Genomic DNA, 23,898 nt, shown 5'->3' with positions numbered 1-23,898 from the left:
GACTGGATCTGTGGCTTGTCTCCATCATCACAAAGTCTCCCATTTCCTATCGACTATGTCCCCACCACTAGAGACCTAAAGCTCCCACACACATCAGCTCCTGTCAAACAGCATTGTCTCCTGGAGTCTTCAAAATAGGTTAAGTTCTTAGAAAGCCTTACTAAAGGCGAATGCAGTTGAATATTACAGCAGAGTTGAGTGTTCATAAGGTTAAAAAAAAAAGTATAAGGTAAAAAAAAAAAGTAAAAAATTAACATAAGGTTTAAAGAAAAGGTAAAAAAAAGTAAAAGGTAAAAAAAAAAAGAAGAAGAAAAAAATGAGTCACTGTTTAAAAAAAAAAAAAATCAACTCTGAATATGCCTTAAGCCAGACACAAAGCACCTAACCCATAGCTCTTGGGAGGGAAGGACCACACTCCCTCCAGACCCTGAGACCCCAGCGTTGCACACGTGGGAGATGCGGGCCCTGAGCATCTGAGCAAACTGCGACTCATCCAGGAGAGCCCCGTCACCTCGCCTGTGCTCCGGCTCCCCACAGCAGATGCCTCAGAGTGAACAGCTGGTGGAATTATATTTAAACTATTATTTTGGTCTCCCCCTTTTGCACAAGTGCCTACAAGTAAATGTGTGTGTGTAGCCTAGGACTCTGTGTGCCTTGTCAGCCAGAGTAGCAGAGTCCCCAAAGTTCCAGGACTGGGGGCACCCCCCCCCCGCACTCCAGGGGCGACAGAGCCCTCCAGACAACACCCCCCAGGGGGGCAGAAAGAGCATGACCCTTCTCCCAGTGAGCTGATCGGGGACATCTGGGGACCTAGAGGTTCGGGAGGAGCCAAGCCCCATGCACTAGGCCTCCGTGTCCGGTGGGTGGAAGGTAGGGCAGAGGAAGAGAGAGGAGAGCGCCCTCACGCACAAGGGAAGAGGACTGGGATTTACTGAGGGCCTCCCAGGTGCCAGAGGACTTCTCTGGATGGACTCACTTGGCCTTCACAAGACATCGGAGCTGGGCGGCCTTGGCATTCTAAGTGCAGGCCGCCACCCCACAGAATGGGCCCCAGGGAATGTCTAGGCTCGGGGCTCTTGCCCTCCCTTCCTCCTCCCACGGCAGGAAATGCTTCCAAATCTTTGCACATCTTGCTGCTTCTCAGCCTCAAGTTAAACTTTGCATCAGCGCTGCCTGCAGAAAGTCACACCCTCCCAGGGGTGATTGGGGCCTCTCCAGGTGACCTCCTCCCAGGACACTCTTCCCGGCAATTCCGCACCCAGTCTGGCATCTCCACTCTCGGTGCTCCCGCTGTGCAGAACGCAATGGGCCTCCAGCTAATAGACAACCCTTGCTTCTGCTCCAACGCCAGAAGAGTTTCTGGATTCAGAAACCCCTGCGAACAGAGACTGCAGAAAGATGGGTTTCCAAAGAAGATAGCAGCATGCGGTTTTCTGCTTCCTTGTATCTTGAGCTGGATTTAGAATAGAACCAGTGGGTGGGATCTTTTAAAAATGTATCTTAGGGCTCTGCTCTTCTTCCAGAATCTGGAAGCACACACTCTCCTTTCTGGGGACAACCGCTGGGTTTTTCACTCAGTGCCCGTTCCAGTGGGGAGGTCGAGGCAGGCCCCGTAGATGGTTTCTGGCCATACAAGATGACGCTATTCATTTCCTTTGCGGATTGCTACCCAATGGCACAGACAGAAATCATGCAAGAAACAGCCTCCTGTCCGTGCTATCTGGTGGCACGGGACAAGGAGGGAGACAGGATACTGAAGTGCAACTTGTCTCATACTGATGTTACTTGGGTTAAAGGTTTTTGTTTGTCTCCTCCTAAAACCTTCTGTCCCATCTAAAGAAAATAAAGAACTCATGCTCACAAACCAAAATGACCACGATTTGTAGTATCCTTTCTTTTTAAAAAATATTTATAGCTCACTCAGTCCTAGAGTCCAACAAACTATGCATTTTCTTTTTATTTTATTTTACAAGGATTTATTCTGTGCATGGGCGGGGTGGGGGGTACATACAGAGATGTCGATCCCAACATTATTGCCCACAGCAGCAAATCATGAAACAAGGTAACTAAAAGAGAATTATGGGGTTTTATAGGGTAACTTTCATACCGTGGGAGAGATTTTCTTCCATGGTTAAGACGAGATGCACGAGAATGACACAGAGCTGTGTGTTGGGGTGATGTCTGGAGGTTCTGCAGCCACACTGAGATCATGAGGGAGTCAGTTTCCTGGAGTGCTGGAATGCAAAGACCAAGGAAAGCCTCCAGGTGTCATCGTTTTGCTGCAGAATTCAGCAGCCGTGGAACTACCTCTGGCTTCCTCCTTTAAGAGATAAAAACAGTCCCTGTCCTTTCAGCTACCGTGAATCAGTGAAAGCAAGCTACAGAATTCTGGGCTCTTTTCCACGTATTTTTCACTTGAGTTCTGAACGTGCTCAGCAGCAGACACTGGACAGCATACACACGAGGTGGCAGCCTTACTGTCTCTTCCTACAGCTGGTCTGGATATAGATCTCGAAACTGGCATCAGGTTGCTTGGTCACTTTCTTCTCTTTGAAGTAGCACTTGAAAAGGAGGCAGAAGACAGTTCTGCACGAAGTCTGGCTCATCTAGTCTCCCAGCAAGGTAGCACCCTTTTCCCTTCACCAGTAAGGGCAAGCCCAGCGCGTGGTTCTTGATTCACTCGCTCATTCATTCGCACAGTTGTTGATTACGTGTCACTTTCCTTCCACACTGTGAACTTCAAGGTTCTTATTGTTAGAGAAGAACAGGGAACAGATTGGAACTGACCCCAAACATAATGCACTGCGGGTCCTGAATGTTTTAGCGCAGGGGAGGGCCTTGCCCACAGTGGCTCATTGGCAGGACGGTGTTTGCAGCCCCCAGAAGATGCGTGCTCAATAAATGGGGTAGGTGTGCCTGGGTGGTTCAGGGACTTGAGCGTCCAACTCTTGGTTTCAGCTCAGGTCATGATCTCAGAGTCGTGAGATCGAGCCCTGCATCAGGCTCTGAGCTGAGCCTGGAGCCTACTTAAGATTCTCTCCCCCACCTACCCCCACCACTCTCTCCCTCTCTAAAATAAGTAAATAAATCTTTAAAAATGAATAAACAGGGTAGACAGAAAGCCCAGAGGATTCCGTGGATGGCTTTCACGACAAAGGTAACAACTTATCTTGCCTGTTGAATACTATGAGGCAAAGCTCCAATGACTTTTTTCTGCTTCTGAGTTTAACCCAGAATTGACCCCCATAAACTCCAAGAATGATGTTTGAGAGAGAGAAGAAAGCACACAAACTAGAAATGCAAAGCTCATCTGACTTACCATTCTGAAGGCCTGAGATACTTTCGATCTTAGCAAAGGTCCAATGCCTGGCATTCCACCTGCGACATAGACACGTCTCAGCACAAAGGGCCAATTACTGCAAGGCTAGCGCCCCACCCCTGCTTTGCACGTGACATATACATCTCACCCCTGTTTCATTAATCATTTCAGTTTTCTCCATTCCGGTCTTCAAATCTGTACTGAAAAACATAATCACAGTAATCATAAATTTGAAAAACATTAGCAAAATCTTCTTGACAACAAACATGAGTTCAAGTCACTTCTGCCACCTTCAAGAGCATTAGGTCATTTGTGGATAAAAGGCAGGAAGGACAAAAGCCTACCCTAGCAGCCCAGCCCTGTCATGGAGCCATCGGGAAGCCCAGGGACTGAGCAGGACTGATGAGCGGGGAACCCGTTACCTGTTGAGTTGAAGGCACCATTTCACAAGTGCGCACCAGCTCGTACTCTGCTGGCGGGCCCTGTGGGCGTCTCCTCCTGCATGAGGACCTGGCGCTCACCTGCCTCAGGGTGACGGTGTGGTGGTCCGTGTGGGTGACGGTGTCTAAATGCTGCTATCTTCTGTTTCCCCCGGGACTTCCCACTGGTCTTCACAGTTGATGTTCACTGCCATTTTCTCTACTCCAGCGACTGCCTTCATGATGCTAATTGGATAAATTATCTAGAAAATCGTTCTGTTTCTAAAAAGGTGCTTTTAGATGAGAGCTGGTTGCTGGTGAGAAGCAATATTGCCATGTCCCTTCTCCTCTGGGGGAGATGGGGAGGGGAGCAGTGAATGACTTGGCCTTGGAAAACTAAACCACTCTTGCTTTTACAAGTTCCCTGAAGCAGGAGCCCCAGTGTTTTGCCAAGGACGTTAGTTTTCTGTTTCATCAGTGCGCTGGGAGCCAGATCGCTGTCTGCCCCGAGGTGAGGCAGGTGTGTCTGGGCAGGTGTGGATGGGATCTGCTCAGCCTGCTGTTCACCTGGAGGCGGGGAGGAGTCCCCATGAGGTGGAGGGAGCATGCACGGCTGGGGGCTGGGGAAGCCCAGGGGACCGAGGAGGAAGGGGCGGCCCTGAGCACACAGGTAGAAGGGAAGGATGGGGCACGCCGCCCTCAGGAGAACTAGACACAACCCCACTATTCCTTGGTGTAAGGCATTCAATGCTCACTTCCTGAAAAAGACTCCAAGAAGTCAGATATCCCTACCATTTGGAAAAGACACCCAGCTGCCCTCTCGCTTCTTCCCCTGTTCTGGAAACAATCTTCACATTGCTGATTTTTATTGTTATTTTTAAATTTATGATTATTTTTTCATTATTAGCACTCTGCCACAGGACATCTCCCTCAACCCACAGTAAGTCAGCATGACTTCATCACCAATAACGCACCCGTGCAAAAATCAAACAAGTTCATGTCTGTGTTGTCTAAGCAAGTCAAGGGCATGGGGCATGGGGCTCCACCATCGTCCAGGCCACAGGTGAGGAGAGGTCTCAAGCCTGACGGTCCAGTGCCCCACTGGTGACTTTGGCCTGTGAATTCCATCAACCCTTGTGTTGTCTAGGGCCCGCCCCTGGTCCTTGAGCACTAGGATGTCCAGGGAGTCTTGAGCTTGCCCGTGATGGAGAGAGGATGCTGAGCAGGCCCAGAGCCCAGACAGGAGTCCCTCTTAGCTGGACCAGGGGCAGGCAGCATCCTGCTGCTGGGGATGACTGCATTCTCTAGACTCGACCAAAGACCATCAAGGGACCATTTCAGAGTCCTCTGGCTCCCTGGTAATGGTGACAAGGGCCAAGGCAGAGACTGACCCCCACCACCCTTTTTCCAACTCATGAGCAAAAACCGTCCCTCCCTGAGTGGTTCGATCTTTCTCCTTTATACTTATAACTGGAGTGCAAAAAGTGTCTGGAGCCTTTGTGTTTTATCTGGTGACTCATTAGCCGAGCCAAGCCTCTTCCCATGAACCTCAGGAAAGGGATGATGGGAAGAAGCATGACAAGCAGAAGTCTGAGATATCTGGTATTGGAAATGCTATTCTGATTCTGCTGAGGTTTTCATTCTTCCAGCTCTCAACAGGGTCTTACTTCCCATCTGCTACTGTACATAAGGCACCCGAAAATAGGAAGATGTACTCTTGATCAAACAGAAGGTTCTTTCTAGAAGGTGTCTGTTTTGATCACTGTTCATTTTCCAAGGCTCACCTTGCCATGAGTACAGCAGATAAAAAACTGAGTGATGAAAGCTAAAGAGAAGAAAAATAAAAAGAGTAGGGGCGTCTGGGTGGCTCTGTCATTAGGCGTCTGCCTTTGACTCAGGTCATGATCCCAGAGCCCTGGGATTGAGCCCCGCATAGGGCTCCCTGCTCAGTGGGAAGCCTGCTTCTCCCTCTCCCACTCCCCCTGCTTGTGTTCCCTCTCTTGATGTGTCTCTCTCTGTCATATACCTAAATAAAATTTTAAAAAAAGAAAACAAAGAATGATGTGTTAAACTGTCCATGAGGACCCTCTACTTGACTACCCAATAGATGGAAAGCAGTCATCATGGCCAACGACTATGGACTTTGCCCCCAGCCAAGTCAGCATGACTCTGACCTCCGCAGTGCCTTCCGTGTATAATGGCACCCTGATCCCACTTGAAAATAAAAGCACTAGATTTCATTGAGTACTTTTTACATGTGAAGCACTGTTCTAAACATTCTACATCTCCCTTCTCATTCAATCCTCCCCAAGTCTCCATGGTAGAGATGACATTACGATCCCCGTTTGCCAGAGAAGGAAACGCATCTGAAATGTCCCCACAGAAGGAAATTGGATGGTGGTAATGACCAGGGAAGAAGAAGGTCGTACCCTGCTTTAGCAAGGGGAAGGTAGAAGAGTTCACCTTTGAACAGTAATAGACATTCTCCGGAAGTTAGTTACTGAAAATGTACTGGTTAAAGTACACAGATGTAGTGACCGAAATATGCCATTTAATCCCAGACAGTCTACTTCTCAGAAATCTAATAAAGTTCACTATCCTGATGAGCTGGCATTAGGAAAAAATAGTTTAGGCTTGGCGGTATTCCCAGCAGTTGCCACACAAAATAAAATAAACCAGAACTGCATGAAACCTGTCCGTGACCTCCCTACACACAGATACACCGACTCCACGTCTCACACTCTCTCTACACTTCTGCAAGATATTCCTTGTCCACGTGTTTGCTGAGCGACCCCTCAAGTATGAAATGACATAATGATGGGAAAGTCTCCGGGGTAAGAAAATATCCATTGCTGAACCCATGGCTAAGACACTGGTCCGTGGGAAGGAACAATCACATCAGTATCTTCTCTAAAGTTTTTTTGTTTAAATTCAATATAGTTAACATAGAGTGTATTACTAGCTTCAGGGGTAGAATTTGGCAATTCATCCATGGCTTATGACACCCAGTGCTCATTACATCATGTCCCTTCCTTCACGCCCAGCACCCAGGCACCCAGTCCCCCAACCCCCTTCCCCTCCAGCAATCCTCAGTTTGTTTCCTATGATTAAGAGTCTCTTATGGTTTGCCTCCTTCTCTGTTTTCATCTTGTTTTATTTTTCCTTTCCCTGCCCTACGTTCATCGGTTTTGCTTCTTAAATTCCATATACGAGCGAGATCATGTGGTGTCTGTCTTCGATGCCTTCATGGGCAGACTCCAGCCAGCTGTCGGACATGAACGGGGGGAAACAACAGCGATGTGACTCTCCTACCTTTCACAATTTCCCAAGACATGCCCAGGGGAGAGTGGAGAACTCCCCGCGTCCAAGCAAAGCTATAAGCCATGAGGATCCAGCAGGATCCAACCCTCCACACATCAAGTGTTGACAGTTATCAACAGAAGAAGAGAAGAGCCAGCAAAGGTGATTCGTGGGCCCCAAAATGACAATTCAAACCCGGCACACACAGTGGCCCGGGCAGGTGCTCTGGGACCACAGTGACGTTCTGAACTGTGGGAACAGGAGCTCCTCCTTGCTGCACTTGGGCCCGGCCCCCACTGGCCACACGGTTCTCTCTGTCCACACTCTCCTTCTGAAAATGGTCATTTCATTCTCTTTACTCCATTCACTTGGGTTCATCCTGTAACAGTCAGTCCAGGAAGCCTTCCACGGTCCACACAGCTCTGGTCCCCCTTTCTTGTGCCAGCAAGCACTTAATAGCGAACGGTAGTTCTGCACCTCATCTCTTAATTGACTATTTAATACCCCTTCCCTCAAGACGCTGTGATTCCTCTAACACTGAGGACCGTGCTTGTCATGGTCATTGACTGCAGTTCCAAGCCCTTAACACTGCCGTGCAGGAGGAGCTCTGTGGCCAATCAGGGTTTGCTGGGTTATCCAGTGAGTGAGCCCCAGAAGCAGGTGGGGAAGTAAATACTCATTTTCCCAGGTACCCAGTGTGAAACAGCCCTCAGCAATGAGACAGAATCAGGGAGGGGCTGGGGGCTTCTGGAATTGCTTGATGGTCCTGATAAAAGAGACAAGCATCCCTGGTTTTTGGCTCCTTCCACACTATGTCCTGCCTCGAATATGGCTGTGATGCTTGGAATTAGGCAACCACCCTGTGGCCGTGAGGGAAAGTCAGAGCCAGTCACATGGCGTGCGGGCCTAATGCTTCCGAAAAGCCAAGCGGACGCCAACAGCTGCTGAGACCCAGACGTCTTGCTGAGTGAGCAAAGCAAAGCGCTGTCTCAAGTGGGTTCAGTTACCAGAGTTCTCTGCTCCTTGCAGTGGAAGCATTTCTAACAGACAGTAGTAGTAGGTATTGGGTGGAAATACCTCAACAGCCTGAGATCTCGTCATCCAAAATTAAAAAGAAGATCGGGTATCTCTTACACTCAGGAGATCAGATATCTGTTCCACTCACTGAAGCTGATTCTAAGGCAATCCACAATCCGATAACTGGTGGAGGGAGAAGGAAGAGATTTAAACACACAGTTACAAAGAAGGTGTTTTAATTTTTACGCTGGTCTCACTAAAAGGGAGGATCTCGCTCATCTCTTCCTCCAACATTACCACGAGTAGTTCACCCACAACAAACACATAGTTGTTACCAACAAAGGGCACAGAGTGTGATGAAAGTTTTTAAAGGAGCTGCTCGCCCCTCCTTCGTCCCAATACTAATTATGTAACTAGTTATGTAACCTATTGACAGCCACATACTTGAATCCTGATCTTTTGATTTCATTGTGTCAGTTCATTTCCTTTGGAATTAAAAAAAGCAAAGAACAATGTTTCTTTAATCTATGACTAGCTATAATTAACTCCGAAAATATCTGTCCTTCAGCCACAGAGAGTGCTTTTTATAGTTGTTGGAGGCGTCGCTGGTAAAGTACACATTGACATTGCATTCTAAGAGCTATTAATAAGGCAAGACTTGGATGTTTTCTCTCCACCGAGTTCATTCCCCACCTCCCAGCCTTGGAGTGACTGCTGTATTTTTAGCCAGCCAAGCTTAACGGCTCTGATCACAGAGTCAGGATCTGCCATTGAATTTCTTAAAGAAATCAAGAATGAGCTGGAGTTTTCCCATGCGCATATACAAACAGGCTGTCTTTTTTTATATCTGAGCTCAAATATTATACTGTATTCTGTTCTATCTAATTGCACTAAAATTTCTGACACAATATCCATTACATATGAAATTTACATGCAAATGACAAATAAATAGAATCTTGCTGCTGCTCCCTGGTCCGTGGATCTTACGGTCAGCAAATCCTATTAGGGGCTTTATTAGCCAGCTCCGTGATGGAAATGCTTTATCTGATCCTATGACTTCAGCTGTGCAAGCCAGCCTGGCTGCACTGTAAAATGGAATCTAACTCCTATGGCTGTTCTTCCCTCTAACGGAAACCACCAAAATTGAGTTATGGAATTGACGCTGTCAGTAGCATTAGGAATATCTGCACAATCTCATTTCTCATTAAGCCACAAATGTTCTCCTTTTTCCCTCCATTCCAGCACAGAATTATAACTGACTAGTGAGCACGAAGGTATACAAGTTGACCCTTTCAAACCTGAAACCACTGCAAAACGAGGTAAGACTGGGCCAGAGGAAGGGGACAGGTGGGTCTGGAGGAAAGGCTGCTCTAGGAAGCCTTATAAGACTACCTCACAGAACTTCCTTAATGACAGAGGCTACCTCTGTTCCACCTTCAGGTTGAACCCTGGGAAGAAACAGCTCAGATTCACTGAACTGACAAATCACAAAGCACTCTTAATTTACTGTGACCTTTAGGACCACCTGCTCTCTGTTTCTAGACAAGGAAGGAAAAAACCTATTTCGAGATGAGCTGAACTCAGGTGTGCATCACACAAACCCTAAAAATAAGCCAAATAGTGGAGAATTCCTGTGTGTCTCACTGGAATTAAAGTTTAAAAAGTTATTTAAGATATTTTTTGACAATTAAAAAAGAACTCATTAAAAAGTAACAAAAATAAGCCCATGAGATGCCAACATAAATGACATATTTATGAAAAATAACTATTTAAAAAAATCTGTGAGAGGAGGGACACAGTTTTGCATTTTTGCAAATCTCTGAATGTCTGACTTAAGACAACTGGACTTTCACATCAGTTTCTGCATTCAATCTATTGCAACACCCCACACCATGCAGCTTCCGGGAAATCCCGCTGCATGCACATGAAGAATGAAAGTGGAAAAGCTAATGAAAACATGCTGCTGCTGATGGTGATGGTGAGGATTGGAGTGTTAGGAACCCCAGGGGTCCCTGGAACCTACCCTGAGAACCACAGCATTTTGCAGGTGAACAGCCTCCTCTGTGTGTAACGGGCCAGTTATCAGCACTCTGATGTCCAGGGGTTGGAAAGCTGTTCACAAGAGGCTCTGCTTAGCTCGGGTTCACGTCACACCTTCTACCACGTACCCTTCATCCAGCCCCCTCAGAACTCTACCAAAAGAAGCAAGTGGCCTGTTTTTGGTGTCTCTAAATTGGTTCCACCAACCCTCGGTATAGGAAGATGTAGAAACTGAGGGCCAAAGAAATCGTGTTAGGTCCAAAATCTAAGCCCTGGTGAGTGGAACCAGAAGATGGTTTTCAAGTCATGGAAGAGAATCCATGGACCAGTCCCCAGCCCTCAGCCACCATGGCGATGGTTTGGCTGAACTAGGTCTCAGGCTCATATGTTAATCTGCGTCATCTTCCCTGTTGGACTGAAGGATCCTGGGATTTCAGAGTTTGAGGAAGAAGACAGTCCAGAGAGATGAACTCCCAGGAGTTACGAGTCTTCCCTTGCTAAGCATTTCTTCTGCATTGGTCCTAAAGGAAAGTCCCTAACAAGGAGATCTACGTCCACAGCAAGATCTCCCATGTCATCTACCTGCTAAGAGAGGCACTAACAAATCGGTCCATCCCACAGCTAACACCTTCCCTCCTGAAATCATCACATGAATGATGAATAAGTATGAAAAACGGGAGTCCTGCAGGTGGGATAAGGAATGGGGGTTCTGACTTGCAGCGCCTCAAATGCAGCAGGATTTGTCAAATCGCGCATTACTACTTTCTATCACAAAGCTGAAGGGGTGTTTGTCCCACAGATATTTATATATTAAACCCTGTTCTTAGCCTTTGGTAAAGGTGAGGAATTCCGGCACCGTCCCTGCCTGCACAAAGCTCACATTCTAGTGGGCATCCCCGATGCTAAATAAGCAAGAAATCAAACCACCCCAGGGAGTGATGAATGCAGGGAAGAAAATGAAGCTGGGTCATGGGAGAGCCTGTTTCAGATGGGATCTCCTTGGGATGGAAGAGAAGGCTCTTTAGAAAGAGGGGATGCTGGGGCTTGGACCTCTCTGAGGAGGAGAAACCAGCTCTGCAGAGATCCACGGAATCAGCATTCGGGCAGAGGGAAGAAGAATCAGAAACCGTCATGAGACAGGAACAAGCCTGGTGATTCACGGAGCCCCAGAGGGTCCAGGAGGCTGCGAGAGGAGGTCAGAGAGGATGGTGAGGTTTTAGAGAAGTTCCTGAGTTTGAGTTTCCTCGCCATCTGCCATGACTCATCTGTTCAAAATCAAAACCTTCTCAAATCTACAGAGAAAGAAATTGGCCTTTCTACTTTATGTCCAAGCCAAATTTCCAGCACTCAAATCAGCATTAAATCAGAGCTCAAGCAATTCAAATGGTCACTTTGCTGGCTCAGTGAAACTCTTTCCTCCAGTGAAACAGCTCCTACCATTGATCCTGGCGCCCTAAGCCCGAGGGCAGGCAGAAGCTAAACCAATGGAGCCCGAGGACTGTATAGAAGATTTTATTCCCATTTAGAGGGAAAGCTGCAATGAATTTATTAAGTATGACTGCAAGTATATAGCCATGATAAGAACAAAAAATCACTGTGAAGGACCCTGCAGGTTGGTGGCAGATTTTTAATTTAGTATTTCAAATTTAAATCAATTCAACAAATATTTAATAAGCCCTAACAAGCCGCCAGCCCTGTGTTGGGGGTGCAGAAACAACACGTCTGCGACCCTCTGTGACAAGCACATAATCAGAATGACAGACACAAATTCTGATAATCAGCTCTGGTGCTGGGAATAAAAGGTAAAGAGAGCAAAGAAGGAGGTGGGATAATTATTTGCAAAAAGCCTTATGTAGCTGGACCGTGTGGATCAAAAAAAAAAAAAAAACACGCACGTCTGCATAATTAAAATATCTCAGTCTCTAATTACAGATTATAAATTATAATTGTATGTGATACATTATCTTCTTCCTTTCTCTCATTAAGTGATCTCCGAAGTCATCGGTCTAAATGACAGTGAGTGCTGGTCGACCTAAAACAGGACAGAAGCATTTTTAAAACAGAATTACCAGAGAGAAAGAGCTCCAAGGGTAGTGTCACCAAACGACATCCCTCCAGGTGGGATGAAATTACAAAATACACCCCGGATGCCTGATTAGGGCTGGCCCTTTGCATTTTTTAAGAGCTGTTTACTGCGCAAGGTCGCTGCAAAGAAACTATAAGGCTATAACATGTGCAACAGATCACCTGAGCCAGCTACCTACCGATGAATTCAGAGAGAAACATCTAACAGATCTACTGGGCAGAAACTAGTGTTGCATTGTTACTGAAGTTAAAAACAAAAACAAAACCAAAAAAACTCTAAAGTGAGCAGAAAAAGCATTTCTTGGAAATTCACGTGGAAAACTGATAAATCCTCTCGGAGCGTCAGTAAAGAGCTGGAGCTGTGTTTCTGCGTCTACCCAGGGTCAGGCTTCTTTTGGCATTTACAACACAAGAAAACTAATTCAAGTTAGATATGCGTTCCCGTGCAACTTGGTCATGTATCGGAGGCAAGGTTCCTGGGCGACTTCCTGTGCTCTGAGGCTCCTTCAGAGTCCCCTCCTCACACAGATGGCCTGTGCTGGGCTCGACCTCGGGGCCTTTACACATCTTGGCGTCTTCCACCTGTAATGCTCTCCCTCGGGCTCTCCATGGCTGGCTCCTTCCCCTTGTTCAGGTGTCTCAGCAAAGCTTTCCTTTCCAGAGCATGGTTTCTGACCAGCTCTCCTCAATCCCCAAGCCCAGCTGATAGTTCTGGTGCTTATTATCCCTTATCACCTTCTTCACTGTGCTCGTGTCCTGACTCTCTACAGTGTAAACACCTTGGGTCTTGTCAGCCCTGGTTCCGCTGTACCCGCGCAGCCTAGAAGGGAGCGTTACACAGAGGAAGGCCTGGGGCTCTCCACACAGCAGGAGAAGAAATGGAGGCTGCAAAGTTAGGGATTCTTAAAAGTTGGAGAGCTAGGGAGTGTCATGCTGGGACTCCAACCCTGATGGTCCTAAGTGGCAGGCCACATTGCCCCTCACTCACACCCACGTGGAAAGCAGCTCACAGAGGAGCCAGACTGCCAGCCAGGGTGGCTGTTTTCTGCCCCCTCTGGGAGAGAGGAGGGAAATACACCTGGTCTGTTAGCAGCAGGCTCCCATGACCACAGGAAAGGTCAAGAGCGGAGGTCAGGGGGTGGATTCCATGCCCTCGAATGTCCACTCCAACCCTAGCCATCCACCCCACTTCACATGTTGACCTGTGAGTGAGCATGTTACACAGCACGCCAGAAGGAACTCTGCAGATGCAGTGAAGGTTAGGGACTAAAGACGGGCAGCTTGTTCTGGGCTATCCCCGTGGGCCCCAACCACATGAACCCTTAACAGTGGAAGAACAAGGCAAGAGAGTCAGCCAGAGAGATGTCAAGGCAGAAGCAGAAGAGACTGGAAGCCTGGCGGGGACTGCACCTGCCATGGCCACTTTGAGATGGAGGAAGGGGACCGTGAGCCCAGGAATGAGGGCTTCCTGGACAAAGCCCTCAGTGGAAAGCCGGCAAGGAAACTGATGTCACCCCAGGGAAGGGAGCTGCTTGCCTTTCCTGGAGGCTCTGGGCTCACGGCACACTCATCCAGCTGGGAGCCCAGCGTGGTCAGCAGGTGGAGGGATGAGTTCTGACTCAGAAGCAGTTTCCATAGTAACGGAGACCAAAGGGAAGGCTGAGCTGAACTTCAGGGAGGGAGAAGGAGCTTGAACATCACTTTGGAGCATTTCCTCTCTGACTCCGTGTATCTTCCCACTGTTCGTGGAAGAGCTCCTTGTTTCTTTCTGGGAAACCACCCTGTTTCGATTTACTCTGTGTGGTTTGAATGGAGCCCCAATGTTCTAGGGGTGGACCTGTGACCCGGTTTAGAATAGACAGACATGTGACCAGGCAGAGCCAATCAGAACATTCCATCCTTTGGGTCACAGTCACTGGCTCAAATCAGACCAATGAGAGGCAGGCCTGGGATCTCTCCGGCAACCTCAGTGCTTAGGAGGGCAGTGGGCACATAGTAGGTGCTCAATAAATAGCATTTAATTAATTAACATGTGCTGTTATTTAGTTGCAAGCAAATCAAACTTTGCAAATACAAATACATACACGTATTTTGGCAATGGTTTAAGTAATGTTCCTAATTATTACCTCTATCACTTTGCTTACTTGTTTTCTGGAAAAGGGGGGATGTCTCCCTTGTCAGAGGGAATGTTTCCACCGGGACAAGCCTTACATTTCTGCTGCATGCTGCTGGAGCCCCAGTGACCAGGACAAGACCCCAAACAGGGCAGGCACACAGGAAGTGTCTGTGAAAGAATAGCACACCCTACCCTCAGCCTCAGTAGGGCTTCTCCTCCCGGATTTTATGCTCAGAGTTAGCTGGGAATTCAGCTCAAACACTGATTCTTCAAACTGGGAAGAGTGGACACACTCAGTCTAATTTAGCCAGAAACAGGGGCTAACAACAAACCTCACTCTACTTGGCCTCTAAGAAAGCCCCGGCCCAGCAGTGGGGGCCACTAATGCGAGATTCGGTTCCGTGGACCGACGGAACATGACGTCACATGTGTTCCACACTAAGCTGGGCCAAAGCAGGTGTTCGTTCATCTCTATGTCCGATCACATCAGGAAAAGCTTTCTGCCTAGAGTCTAGAGGAAAATGTGCCAGCCTGACCACTGGGCGACCATCCGCCTAATTCAAATTTTAATTATTAAAGACATCAGGCAGCTCAACAGTGCAGAAAATAACACAGCACCCCCGTCCCCACTAGCTCAGGAAATAAGATATGGGTGTGCTGAAGTTCTGGGAACCCCCATCTCATCCCATCCACCCCCTGCCCTCCCCAGAGACAGACATGATCCTGATGCTTATATGATTTCCCAGTGTATTTTTTTTTTACTGTGCACTACATAATTAGGTATTCATAAAAATGTATGAAATTGTTTTGCATGTTTTAAACCGTATATAACGATATCTTGTTCTAGGTATGCTCTGGCAACTTGCTTCTTAATTTTTATACTCAATTTTACATTTTAAAGACTTATCCCTGCTAAAACATGCAGCACTAATTAATTTTCATGGCTGGTTAGCATTTCCCTGGATGAACACAGGAACGTGTGAATGTCTCCCGTGCTCCTGCTCATGGGCGTTTCAGCTTCCGTGCCTGGAGATGCTGCCTCTCCGAGCACAGAGAACTGGTGAGAGGTCAGATTCTGGGGATGAAAACGCTCGGTTCAAACTCGCTTTCCTTAACTTTGCTCCCTTGCGAACATCACTTCACCCTTCTGGGCCTCTGTCTGCTCATCTGGAAAATGAGGATCATAATCCTGAGGATTTCTGAAGGCTGCGAGGAATTAAGTAAGATGGAGGGATGAAAAGCATCTCAGAGTCTTCAAAATAGGACCGAGCTGAAATCCCAGGGACTGGATCATCCCATCTCAGTTTACAAATGCCCCATGAAAAGCAGCAGACCATCACCAAGGTGCATTCAATCAAGCCAGGCCCTACTCATCCACTCAAGTCTCCTCCTCCAGGAAGGCTTCTCTGGTTGTCCACCTGGACTGCATGGTCCTCTCTCTTCTCTCGGGTCACTTCCTGTCCACATCACTTCCTCGGGGGCTTGTTCAGAGAGTCCCTCACTCAGAGGGTCTATGTCCCTCGAAGCCCACCACACAGGCCTCTGTAGTACAAGCTCGGCTAAGTCATGCTAATCGATAGTCTACTTGGATCCAGCATCCAGCAAGACAATCCTGATGCCTTCTCTGGGATCTCATTAGTATTGCTTCATTTCATTCTCTAATTCCTAAAACAGAACTAATGAAATGGAGTCCTTTCTATTTCTAGACTCATTTATTCAAAAGTTACACTTTGGCCTGGGGAAAAATATGTTAACTTATGCATTTGCCTTCTCTTTCCCTCTACAGAGTCTGAGAGTTCCATGAGGGCTTGGACTATTTTTCAGGGGGGAAAAAAAAAATGAAAACCAGACAGCGAGAGAAGTGGAGAGGAGAGGATAAAGAGTGGAGAAAAGGGAGGAAAGAGGTGGGAGAAAGGTGGGAAAGCAAGGGGTAGAAGAAAAAAATAACCCAGGATTTGCACACAGGACAAGCCAGAAATGCCTGTAAGACGGAAAGTGTACTCTAGCGGCTTCTAGGAATCACACACACACAGGGCACGAGCCCCACAGCACCGAACGGGGTTTCTGGAGTCAGCAGCCGAGACTTTGGGCCACTGAGGCAGGCCGGCAAAGAATGTCTGCACCTGCACTGGTTCTCACCTCTGATGATGAAACCATTGTTGGCTGGGTTTTCCAAGGCCTGACAATTTAGATTTGATTCTGGTGGTGCAGAGACAGGACCTTAAGTACCACCGAGTCATAGAGTGAGACCATCGTCTCCTGCAAGTTCTCCTTCCGCCCTCCTGTCTGGACTTCAGGGAGCAAGTCCTGGGCCGGGGCTAACCTGTCGCTGGCAGTGACGCCTCCCCTTCGGATGGAGGACAGAGCAGTCCTCCATCCAGGCCCTTCTGCAGATAACAGTAATTCGACTAAATTTCATGTTGTTGTTGTTTCCTATGTGTGGTCTTTATATCTATGATAACCTTGTCTTTCTCATAAACCAGTTTCCTACTTATGGTGGTAGAGGTCAAGTTTCCTTTTTAGATGAATTACATGTTTTATAAAAGCCACTGACTTAAAGACAAAGTAAATAATTATACATGGGGTGCACATCTGGTGAAACGCATGAAAATCGCACATCATTGGTATGGTAAAAAGCAAAACCACCGAAGTGGTAGGTAGCTGGCATTAAGGAAACAGCAGATGGAGCACCTCAGCGTATCTGAAATGATAAATCAGCTGTAATGACCAGGCAGAGGATGGATATCTTCCCCAGAATGAGACAAAAGCCCTAAGTACCCTATCCTTCCGTGCTCGTGACATTTTATTGGCTGGATCGCCAACTGTTATGGTGTTGGCAATCCACATACCTTATTTGGGATCAGCCTCATACTACTTCTCAAGTCAACCATGGACCCAACAAATATGCATTGATCACAGAGAGGTCATGTGGCATGTCGAAGGCTGCAAAGCTACTTCCGGGGTGCCTGGGATTCATAAGCAGATAGCCCGAATTCAGTCCTCTCTTATCCCCTGTCCCATGTGATCTCGTAGATCTGAGTGGCCCCTCTGTGACCCAGGAAAGCGTTGTTACAGGAATCCAGGAGTGAATTCTCCCAGGGTCTCTGTCAAACTTTCCCGGTACCAAGATCAATCCAATTCCACCCTAACAAGCCCCGGACCCGGCACTGCACACACTCCACATCGTGTGTCACCCTCTGTGCTGGAAGTTTCTCAAGGCATTGTCAGATTTAGATACCAGTAGTTAACCTGAACCTAATTACATGCCACTGGAAAAAAAAAATTCAATTCTTCCTGAAATTAGGAAGTTATAATTCCTGAAATTATATCAGTCTCAAATTCAGACTGAAATAGCAATGTGACACGTAAGGAGAAAATTCACAAGAAAAGATATGAAAATGGCTCTCAAACAGATGAGAAAGTGTTCAGACTCATAATTAGGTAAAAATTAAAACAACACTGAGATGCCAAGACTTGGCTAACGGACTGGCAAAAATTACAAAGCACGCTAACACGTGTTGCTGGCGAGGCTGTCGGGAGCGTGGCAACTCTTAGGTGAACAGCATATGCACTTCTGTCTTGACCCAGGGGTTCCACTTCTAGAAAGCCATCTGAAGATACTCCCCCAAATATATTAAAATATATGCACACAAGTTGACTCCTTATAGCACCGTCTGTAGCTGCAAAATATTGGAAACAATAAAATCATGTCCGGATACAGGGGACTGGTTGAGTAACTTGGGGTGCACCCACAAGCGAAGGACTAGGCAGCTACAGCAGAGGACGGGGAGGAGTGATGGTAGTAGAGGAGGCGGTGTATGGGAGCTCTGTGTACCTCCCACTCAGCTTTGCTGTGAACCTAAAACTGCTCTAAAAAATAAAATCCATTTAAAAGGAAGAGGGGAAGGAATGAGGAACTGAATTGGGAGTCACTTCCAGGACATAGTGTTAAGTGCACACATGAGCATCTATAACACACCCCCCTTGGTGCAGAAGGAAGAGGGTGTAAGAGAACACACACACATCTGCTTACTGGGGCAAAATAATCACAGGGAGGATAAAGCAGAAATGAAAGAGATTGGAATGGAATGTGAATGGCACCAATGAGCCCAGCTATATTACAAATGAACAACACAGCCCCACAGAAGGAGATGAGAAGGAAAAGATCCAGCCTGAGTCGCTTTGGAAACTGTCTCTTGACTAAGGCTAAAGACGATGAGCACTTCTGAAACAGCTCACACTAGGAACGAATAAGTACGGGAACACTGAACATGAAAGCCGAGTTTCTCGATGTCAGAAAAAGAAGGTAAAAGTAAGAAGAGGGGAGAAGGACCGAAAGAATCCTGGTGATTTACTGCAATCAGAGGTATCAGTATGAATCGTGTTTGCGATAGATGGATGGACAGAGAGATAGATGGAAGGACAGAAAGATGTGGGTGCGCACGCGGATACACAGGTTGGTGTGCCTACGTCCACTTCCTAGTTCTGTCTACACACTGGGCTTCGGAGCCAGCAGTCCAACTAGCACTGAGGCCAGTGAAGTACAGGGCTCGGCAATGTCCCCTAAACCCCTTAGCTCAGCTCAAAAATGTTCTCCGTTTGGCTGACACACAGCCAGCCAGACCCGAGGGTGAAATGCTCAGATTGGATCTTCTAACAAAACCTTTAACTTCCCGGTGAGTTTCACCTGCAGGAAAGGAAATGAAAGGGAATACGAATCTTAAGGCAGTTCTCCTCAATTATAAATAGCTTTAGTACACCTCCCAAAGACTTATTTACAAGAAATTTAAGTTGTATTCTCTTTCTTAATGACCGTGGCAAACTCCTCTGGGCATTCGAGGAGGTCTACGCTTCTGTCCCACCCTGCCTCGAGCATAACGCAAGACACATTTTGTCTGAAAGCTTATGTGGAAAGTCATAAACATCGGCAGGCAGGTCCTCCTTTTGTCCCGGAACCTGCTGACCACAAAATGTTCCATCAGGGCTTAGAAACATGTTATGAAGTCACAGGGACGAGTATTGACAAATGCCTCATGCCCCGACAAGCCATCATCCCCCGTTCAATCTCCCAACCCAGGGCCGTGCCATCAATCTTTTTCTTTCCATTAACAGGTGGCAAAGTGGCTGTCCACATCCTGCATGAGAGATGAAGTTGTACTGGCGACAGCATTTTCTGAGATGGCTTCCGGTCCCCCACTGCACGACGCCGGTCCTCAGAGGAGAGCATGATGGAGCCGCGGTGAGGCCCAGCTTCGAGCAGGCTCTGTCCCTGCCCTCGTGATGAGCCACCAGCTGGGAAATGGGCAAACGCATACTAACCCACGCATCCAAGCACACGCACATCCGTCTATCCATCTACCATCCATCACAAACGAGACTCCCCTGGAAACCTGTGTTTTAAGTAAGTTCAGAGTTTCCAAAAGAGATCGAGATCCCGTGTCCCGTGGTGGGAATGCTGCACACATTAACCACTCACCGCGGGGAGGACACGAGGCTTGTTCCCGGCTTGGGGGTTACAGCCCATGACGCTGCGACAAATACCCACGTGCAGGTCTTGGCGGGGACGTGAGTGTGCATCTGTGACAAATGCCTGGGAAGGCAGTGAGCTGGCTTGCCTGGCAAGTGGGTTTGAATTTTTAAGGAACTGCCAGCTTTTTCCAGACTGGTTGTACCATTTCCCATTCCCACCAGCGATGCAGGAGAGATCCCGTTTCTGCACCTCCTCACCAACATTTGGCACCGCGCGGGTGTCTACAAAGTCTATATTTAAGTCAGTGAGCTGGTCACAGAAATTAATTCAGGAGGACACCTCCGTGGCTCAGGTCATGATCTCAGGGTCCTGGGATCGAGCCCCGCATCCGGCTCTCTGCTCAGCGGGGAGCCTGCTTCCCACTCTCTCTCTGCCTGCCTCTCTGCCTACTTGTGATCTCTGTATGTCAAATAAATAAAATCTTAAAAAACAAACAAAAAAAAAGAAATTAATTCAGGGATGGCCAGGGGACCCAGAGGGAAGGGAGACTTGCTCTGGGGAGGAACCTTTACACTCAAGCAAGCTGAGCCACCAAGGACTCGGCAGGTGCCTGAGTCGTCCACTTAACCCTGCAGCAGAGGGTAGAGAACCCGCCGGGAAGGCGCCGCCGGCTCACCTGCTGTAGAGTTGACAGGAGGCTTCCCCAGGGCCAGCGGGTCCCCTGTGCCGCCATCTTGAATACGGGACATTGGTCTTCCTTGGCTTCCCATTGGATCAATGTCATGTGACCACCCTTAGCTGCAAGGATGGCTGGGAACTATATTTTCCTTTAAGCAGGGCACACTGCTCTGCCAACGATATGTGGGTGCCGTCAGGGAAGAGAGGTGGGTATTTACCGACTTAGAGTCGGTCCCATGAGCAAACAGCGTTACAAGGAAATAATCACCAAAAGAAATAAAAAAAACAAAACCGATAAAGAATTTAAAATGGCTCCCCCTTTGGAGCAAGGCTAGACATAGAAATGCACAAGGACAATTTCGTTTTTCACGATATGCCTTTCTGGATGATGAATGTTTGGTTCTTAATAAATCACATATCGTTCCAGGAGCTGAGAGAACTTAGCAATACTTCCATTCCTCGTGCGTTCCTTACCAGCTCCCGTGTGCTAATTGCACTGGGCATGATTTGCTGCAATTCTGCAAGTGCTTTCTCTGATCTGGCCTCCTAGTTGACTTAAAATGGAATCTCCCAAAAGGTGTTTCTCTTTTTTCTATACAGTCTCCTTGAACAAGAATAGCTATTTGCATTTTTGAGTGGGAGGGGAGGATAGGACAGTTATAAAGAAAGAATTTTCTAAAACAAGGATGGTTTTACACGTTAAGTGTTCACCCAGTTGTGCAGTGTCTCTTTCGAGTAGGAGATACGAGATTTGTTTTTCCCCTGACCTTGGCAACTTAGGTTTTTTTTTTGTTTTTGTTGTTTTTTTTAACAAGGTATATGGAGAAGCCTGCTTAACAGAGGATAAATTATGCAGACACGATAAGCTCCACTTTGTCTGAACAGCTTGTTAAAAGCCATCCTTCTCATATGATATGGGGCTCAATTTCTAAAGTCTGCGAGTATGGCATCAAAAGTACTCCTGAAAAGTATCTTAAATCTCCCATAAAGGACAAAATAGCTCCATCTCTTAATAAATCCAGCATAACCAGTTTTTTCTTGAGTGTTGTGCCAGATTGCTGTTTCTTTGGCCCATCTCTAGATGAACTTCAGTTTAGGCAATGTTTCTATAAAATAAAAAACATAAAGACCTACACAATCACAAACAAGTGAGACACAGAGTCTGAATCCTGTATCTAATCCTAAAGACTAGACTGATAGTCAAAGCCAACAGAGAAGGAGAGAGATGGGAGAGTCACTCTGTGCTTAATCCAGGCACACACATGTACTCAAATGAAACAGACAAGAAAGATAACCCTCTACAGGCCCTCACACATCTGCATATGTGGGGCCTTGTTTTTCTGGAGTGTGTAGAGAGGGGCCCCATTACAAACTTTAGGAAACACTACTGGAGACAAAAGAGTGTATTGAGCTGTCAGGAAAACTGATAAGGGTGGATTTCTCTGGAATTCCAGGCTGTGCATGCACGTTTCTAAGAAGCGAATGCAACTTTTCAATATCGGTTGGCAGAGCATCCATGTGTCCTACCAAAGTGCTCCAAGCCCAGCTTAAACAGTTTCAGGAAGAAGAGAATCCACGAAGGTGAATTTGGCTTTTGACCACCAATGGGTCCAGAGGCCGGGGTGGAACTGGTGGCCCCACAGGAAAGACGCAGAGATGTGTGCGACCTGTAGGCAGTTTAATCCATAAGGTCCGGCAGACCCTCACCCCTGCGTAGCGTCAAGAAAGAGGTATTCTCTCATTTTGTCCTCCCTGACCCACACGCCAGGACCCTGGCATCAGCTGTGGACACAGGCACTGCCCCGGAAAGCTGAGGCCTCACTGCCCGCTGCCCACCCCCGGGGTGGGGTGGGGGGGGGGCGGAGCCAACACCGCTTGCAGCCCGCTGCTCCTGGGGCTCTGGAACCACCTCTCCCACCCCTCCCATCGTGTCAGTGCAGTGACCCCAGCCCCCCTGCACAGAATAAAAATAGCAAGAGTCATAAGGCCAGCTGGCCTCTGGAACACTCCGGGCGCTGTGCTTTGTGCCCAACGTGCCCATTAAGTCCCCTCAACTCCAAAATGTTCATTCTCGCCGTGCAGGGGGACCGAGGGGATGGCCTCAGGTATGGGACTTCTAGGAAAACCTGTCCTACAAGATAGGCTCACACCTGCTTGCCCAGACACCAGCGTCTTTGAGCCCTACAATCTCTATTGCAACCCCCCAAATTACATCAGACTGAATCTGGGGTGTGTGTGGGGGGGGTCCCAGATTTCTGCCAAGCGGGAGTTTCTATTAGCTGCCTAGCGAGCGAGCCTTCTTACGTGATCCAAGATCTGCTCTAGGACCTGGCTTGGAAGGAACAGGTGCAAAAAGCCAGGCCCTCCACCAGGACTCCCAGTCCCAATTAAACAAGCTGAGGGTATGGATGGGGGGCCAGGATGTGAGCCCGTGTTTGTAAATAAGGGTTCACATAACCTGCCCCACTTCCTGGATCCTAAATGCCACAGTGTGTTCAGTGTGGAGTGGGAGTAGACCCCATGGAAACCCGCTGTGGGGGACACTAAACGCTTCCCCTCAGCCATGCTCCCTCTTCGCTCCTGGGAGCTGAGCCTAGTCTGGTTCCAGGTGCTCCACATGGTTCCCGGCAAGGGTGCTGAAGATCCTGGAACGGACAAATTTGTCCCAGTCCCCTATGTGGCTGCCCACGGGTCTTCCCATCCAGGAAATGGTCCGCCCTGAGCTCCGCAGAGGCACTTCTGGTGGAAACAGCGCCCCCGCCAGATTTCCCCAACAAACCCCAAGTTCAAGCTGCCGCGCCCGCTGGAGAGTCCGCGCGACAGACGCCCACTCCGGCCTTACCTGTGCCCGGCCGCGCGCCAGCACCGGGCTCAGCGCCCCACACCTCCCCGCAGAGTGTGAGCCCTGCGGCCCCGGGTTCACAGCGCCCGCCCTGTACCTGCGGGGGTCCTCACTCCCGGGTTCACAGCGCCCGCCCTGTACCTGCGGGGGGTCCTCACTCCCGGGTTCACAGCGCCCGCCCTGTACCTGCGGGGGGTCCTCACTCCGGCTGCTCCGGCTCTGCAGGCTGCAGGCGCTTGGATCCCCGCAACTTTCCTCCAGCCCCTCGGGCCGCCCAGCTTCCCGACCCAGCTCCGCCTACCTTCGCCCCGCCCCCTGCCCCGCCCCCTGCCCCCGCCCAGATCCCAGCCCCTGCCCCGCCCACCTGCTCCCCGGCTCCGCCCGTTCCCAAATCCTACCCCGCCCACCTGCGCCCCGCCCCCTGCCCCGCCCAGGTCCCGGCCCCGGCCCCGGCCCCGCCCACCTGCTCCCGGGGCCCCGGCTCCGCCCTGGTCCCAGATCCCTCCCCGCCCACCTGTGCCCAGTCCCAGCCCAGCCCCACGCGAGGTGAAAGTGGAGAAGCAAAGCCCTCCAGCCAGGGTTATTCCTCTAGACTAGGATTATTCCTGGGGC

At 48.5% G+C, this 23,898-nt stretch overlaps 1 long non-coding RNA gene across 1 annotated transcript; it reads right to left on the bottom strand.

Annotated features, from left to right (window-relative positions):
- Positions 1-3,470: 3,470 nt before the first annotated feature.
- Positions 3,471-23,523, bottom strand: LOC116878724. The gene is made up of 3 exons (XR_004384872.1): positions 23,473-23,523; positions 23,287-23,383; positions 3,471-3,519 (listed from the first exon to the last, which is right to left on the bottom strand). It is a non-coding gene; the product is annotated as an uncharacterized LOC116878724 (long non-coding RNA).
- Positions 23,524-23,898: the final 375 nt, after the last annotated feature.

This window comes from Lontra canadensis, unplaced genomic scaffold (genome assembly GCF_010015895.1).
Source record: "Lontra canadensis isolate GAN:19392208 unplaced genomic scaffold, GSC_riverotter_1.0 scaffold58, whole genome shotgun sequence".
In the NCBI taxonomy this organism is placed as follows: Eukaryota; Metazoa; Chordata; class Mammalia; order Carnivora; family Mustelidae; genus Lontra; species Lontra canadensis.
This window is presented reverse-complemented; position numbering and strand designations above follow the sequence as displayed.